This window comes from Corvus hawaiiensis, chromosome 4 (genome assembly GCF_020740725.1).
Source record: "Corvus hawaiiensis isolate bCorHaw1 chromosome 4, bCorHaw1.pri.cur, whole genome shotgun sequence".
Lineage (NCBI taxonomy): Eukaryota > Metazoa > Chordata > Aves > Passeriformes > Corvidae > Corvus > Corvus hawaiiensis.
The window spans coordinates 61,658,875-61,664,874 of record NC_063216.1 but is presented as its reverse complement, the minus strand read 5'-3'; positions in this window follow the sequence as shown (position 1 = coordinate 61,664,874).

Genomic DNA, 6,000 nt, shown 5'->3' with positions numbered 1-6,000 from the left:
TATTCGAGTGCAACAACATTCTGAGCTCCTCTCAGTTGCTAGTCAGTTCATGGAGGAAAAAAGTTAAAGCTGTGGGTGTTATCTTCCATGGTCATTTTGGGGCCAACAATACAAGCAAGCTGACCAGAACCCTACAGCAAATGCTTTCTGTCATAGCAATGATACCAGCTGCATTCCACAGAACTGACCAGCACAGGCAGCCTTGGGCTGCTCCCACAGAGCCTGTTCCTGATGAAGGGAGCAGGTGAAGGATGAGAAGCTGCTGCAGTGACCACGAAAGGCTGCATGACCCAGCACTGTGTGGTCACAGCAAGATGTGTGCTGCTGCCAGAGAAACACAGGTGACACAGAGGGATTCCCTGTCCCTGGGTCAGTGCTGCTGCGCAAGAGAGGTGTCCTCTGTATTCTGTTCAGGATGGACAAATACCCAAATTATACACTGTCCTCAAACAGCAGCGACTTTGAAGGAGAACAAATGTACCCCAGTACCCCAGTTGTCTTAAAAAAAATTATGGCAATAGAGCATAATGCAATGTAATTAATCTCTGCTGTTTTATTCCTAAATAACCCATGTTCTGTCCTCAGTACTTTTGTATTTGTTTATTCATGACAAGGAAGTTAATTTCAAAGTCCCAAGTAAGCTATCTTTGAAAGGTGGATAGTGGTTTTGCGCCCAAAGAACCCATAGTTCCATCTTAGAATCATGTAAATATCTTAAATGAACATATTCAGGATCTCTGAGAAGAGCTGACCATCTGTCAGGAATAAGGAGAAATCCCTCCAGATCTTGTTTTGGACAGGAGGCTGCATTAACCACCTGTCTGTGCATATGCCTTTAGGGACATTTGGGACCAGCTCAGTGTGACCTCTGTGCTCATTTAGATTTATTTTAACAGGCAATATGTTATGTTGAAACAAAACTGTCCCTGTGGCATCACCCATCAAAGAGAGTATCTGCAGCATAAAGAGCAGGCCTTCGTGGGGGAAAACACACAATTCTTTTCAAAGTTGTCAATATTCTTGAGGTTTTATTCAAATCATAGCTGGAATTTTCTCTGGGTAAAAGCTGGGTGCAATTAAAAAGGGCATGTTCATTGGAAAGATTAACATAGGATTTGGATGTGAAGTTAAATCAAGACTGACATAAGAAAATCCCCACAAAATACTATATTCTGCTAATTTCTGGTAGAAAACATAGGAATCTCCTGGGTTTAAGATACAGATGTTCAGATGTAAGAAACTTTCTATGAAGAAAGAGGTTTGATAAGGTTTTAGTGACAGCTAAACTAGATTTGTAGGACATTTTGCCTTTCCTTTCTGTAAGCCTCCAAAATGTTTCCAGGCACATTTTTTATCAGATTGATAATAAGAATTACAGTGTCACGCTAGGGTAAAAGATTTATATTTCAACCACACACAGCTTTCCTGTTCAGGGTACATTTATCAGCTGATAGCAAATCCATAATAATGAAATAATTCCCTATTAAAATTATAATAAAGTGCTACACAATGTCATTGTAAGTAAAAAGATGTTCTTAAAGTTTCCACTACTCTATTAATTTCAGTATTAATTCTAATACTGATGTTACTTTAAATGTCAGTACTATCAAGTATTTCACAATTAAAATACTAAGAAATATGATGAGACTTGTTATAAATACCTATATCAACGTTATAAATATGGAGAGCACCAGGAACATGAAAATAGTGTTCAAACTAAAACATATTTGTGTTTAATAGATCGTGAGAAATGCCTTGAGCATGAGTAAGTGCAGTTTCCATGGAGTAATTTAGCTTTGATATTTTCCTTTTTATAACACAAACAAAAACCCCAGCAGAAGTAAGAAAATTACTATCTGTGTCACTTGCCACTGATTGAAGTATTGATGGTAATTCCATCTCATAAAACAGTTTGTCTTTTTATTTGAAAATCTGAAAAACCTTGGCTCTTTTTTAATGTGTGCCTTTTTAGTTTTCCACTTGGAAACATTTTACTTCAGAAATGGCCTATCTTTATTTTTAACTCCCTGCAAGAGGGAAAAAGTTAAAATGGTTCACATCAGATGTAAAAGTTTTAACCATAATGACATTTACAGAAAAAGAGGATTGAAATATTTTATACAAAAAAAAGGAAAAAACCCCAACATCCTGAAATAGTTTAATTAATTACTCTGTTAAGATAGAAAATTATAAAATTCCACAAAATCTGTCAGCCATCTAAACCTGAGCTGTGAAGGTATCAGCATTACAGAGCTTTTTCCCTAATGTCAAACCTAAAACATCTTGACAGCAATTGAAGCCTGTTATTTCTTCTCCTACACGAAAGTTGTTGCAGAAAAGAGTTCTTTTTTTTTCTTTAATCCACTTTTTATATGCTGCAGGCTCATTTTGGCTTCTCAGAATTAAACACCACCAGCGGGATGGACTATCAGATGTTCCTCTTTCTGTTGAAAATGAAATCTTTCCTGTTGCCTGAGAACAGAGCCAGCTTCACACTGCATGAAACCTCCAAACTGATGAAGATAGCAGGGCTGATGCTGCTTTGTCTTTTCCTGTTGCTACTGTTAGGAGAATTAAGAGCAAGAAAGGGACAGGAAAGAACTGACTAGAAGAGTAACCTCATGAGGAGAAAATGGTCTTTAAATGTTTCTCACCCAGTTGTTATTAAAAATGTACGTGCTAAGTATATATGGTCTCTTTTTCTGCAAACCTCATTTATATAAGTCTGAACCTTGCAGTCAGACTTCTGTAATCACACTGCGAGAGTAGGACATGGCCATCATCCAGACCAGCAGTGTCAAAAAGCTGCAGTTGTCATGTTTCTGCAAAACCAGTAGTAGAGCATAAATCAACTAAATTATTCCTTGCTGGCTTTTCTCTATAGCTTTATGTCTTACCACACTGCTTTGTTTTACATCAATGTACAAGGGGGATGGGGAACAGAAGCAATGCTTTGGCCTCTTTAAGGGTCTTGGGAAATGGCTAGAGATTGCCTGAACCATTTGTTAGTTTTGATCCACTTCAGATGTTTGTCCAACATAAAGAGCACTCAGAATGAAGGAAAAGTCCCTGTGTGAACCCATTACATCATATGGGTTTACCTATACATGTAGACAGACACATAGAAACTGCATTATACAGGTGGAACTTATCAGAACGATGTTTTCTGTAATTATTAGATACACTTTCTTATTCCTAGACCTCAGTGAACTTTTTAAGTCTTTGCTTCAGACTCATATCAACAACAGAGTTGCAAATAATTGCAAAAAATTATATGCATAGATTCATTTGGCATATACTCTCAAGATACCTGAAATTGCTGCTTGTTCTGTTCCCTTTGAAGTAGGAATCCTTTTTACTCAACATATGTCCGTAGCCTTGTGATTCCAACTGACTATTTAAATATGAAAGCAAAGCTGTACTATTTTGAATCTGATAAAACAGTCACCACTAAGCCTTTGAGATCTGTTGTCACTTTAAAGTCTTCATTAACAGCAGAAGAGCAACTACCTTGAAATATCTGTTTTAGCATCAGATCCCTCCGAATTGTGCTGTGTTGGTCACATGTGCTCCAGACAGATGGACCTACAGCCCATCAGTCCAGTAAATACTGATTTAATGGAAAGTCGCTCAATATTCTCAGTAAATTTCAGAAGAAAACAGCAAATTCATTTTGATCTATGGGGCAGGTAGTGATGAATTAGCATGCAGAAACAGCAGCCCTCAGAATCAGGAAAAGTACGAAGTAAGCTCTATCTGGTTGGATTGTGGACAGTGGAAATAATAGCACTCTGAAAATGGCCTAAACAAAACAAATTAGGATAACATAAATAAAAAGGTTAAAATGACATTCCCAAATTATGCTAATTCTGCAGCAGGAGTGATCCGGCAGTACATTTCAGCTCTACATTTAAAGTGTAACATCTTACAGCATTAGACTCTAATCCTTCCATGGGTAGACTTTTATGCTCATATGCTCATTCAGTAGATACCTGGATAGGACTTCTGTTGCAAGGAAATGACAGTTAGGAAAACAACATTTTTCAAATAAATTATTTTATTTGTTTCAGAAGACTATTCAAATCTTTAATCTGAGATAAAAAATGCCTTTTAGTTATTTACTTCAAGACTGTAAAAGTAAGAGAAATGAAAACAATGAAAATATCTACATGGTATGTCTAATTTAAACCCACGCTTTTCACCAAAAGTTCTTTAAAATCTATAGAGTTAATTGCTTAACTGAGGGGCCCTTCACTCTGGAAAGTCTCAGAAGGTCTGCAAGGAAACCTGTCCATTCTCAGCACGCTTGAAGCCCTTCAGTACATAATATATTGCATAAAATATGGACTAAAAGACAGAAATGAACAGCCTTTGCCAGGTGAGTACATGATCTGTTTGGGTCAGCATAGTTTTCTTGTTCCAAAGCAAACTCGCAGAGATAAGCTTAAATCATCATGGTTAATTATTTTGCCTGTGATGAGAAAGGTCTTTATCACTGCTAAAGTTATTCCACTTTAAATAAGCAATTAAATATTTATCAAGCAATGAATCCAGACATTTTATATCTTGTGTTTGGCCTGCAGAGTGAGTCTTTGTGGAAACAGTTTAAAATTTGCCAGAGCTGAGCAGCTCCACCAAAAAATGAAACCATGAGTATCTGCTTGCACTGTAGACATGAGGGCAGCAGTGGAAATATTTGCCTGGCTGTGTTCGGATTCCTCGGCAAACTCAAGCAGGGCACAGAGTTGATCTCAGAGATCCATCCTGCATGGATACTGGCTACCAGGACCACAAGAGCTGCTTCCTTGAGAGGTGTGGGGGACTGACCCTGACTGGGAACAAGTGCCCACCAAAGCCACTTTGTCACTCACCTCCAGAACCGGACAGGAGAGAGAAAATGTAACAAAAGGCTCCTGGGTCGAGATAAAGACAGGGAGAGATCACTCAGCAGTTACAGGGAGAGATTACTCAGCTGTTTGGTCAGCAGATCCCGGGCAAAACAGACTCAGCTTGGAGAGATTAGTTTAGTTTCTTGTCAATCGAATCCAAGTAGGATCAGAAGAAATAAAATCTTTAAACACCTTCCCACCCTTCCCTTCTTCCCAGGCTCAATTTCACTCCCTATTACTCTACTTCCTCCCCACAGGCTGCACAGGAGGATGGGGAATGGGGGCTGTCATGTCAATCCATCACACATTGTCTCTTGTCACTCCCTCCTCCTCAGAGGGGGGGACTCCTCACACTCTGCCGCGGCTCCACCATGGGGTCCCTCCTCTGGGAGCCAGTCCTCCCTGCACTGCTCCAGCATGGACCCCTCACAAGGTCACAAGTCCTGCCCCCACACCTGCTCCAGCCTGGGCTCCTCTCCCCGTGAGCCCGCAGGTCCGGCCAGGAGCCTGCTCCAGTGTGGGCTTCCCACAGAACCACAGCCTCTTCTAGGCATCCACCTGCCCCAGCATCGGTCTCCTCCAAGAGCTGCAGGTGGATCTCTGCATTCCCACGGACTCCATGGGCTGCAGGGGCTCAGCTGCCTCACCATGGGCACCATGGGCTGCAGGGGAATCCCAGCTACAGTTCCTGGAGCATCTCCTCCAACTCCTTTTGTACCGCAGGGCTCTTTGGACTCTTTCACACATTCACACTCCTCTTTCCAGCTGTCGTGCACCAGTTTTTTTCCCCCCCCCCGCCTTAAATCTGTTATCCCAGAGGCACCACCACCATCACTGATGGGCTCAGCCTTGGCCAGCACCGGGTCTGTCTTGGAACCAGAGGGCATTGGCTTCATTAGACATGGGGGAACCTTCTGGAACCTTCTTACAGGAGATACCTCTGTAGCCCCTCTGCTACTAAAACCTTGCCACTCCAATCCAATGCAATGGATTAAATGGGCCCCAGAACATTCACTTTCAAAGCCAGTGTCAAAATTTCTCTATTTCATGCAAGCATGGGATTCAGCAAGTGACCTTTTTGATAAAACAAACTTTTTAAAACTGAAAAGTT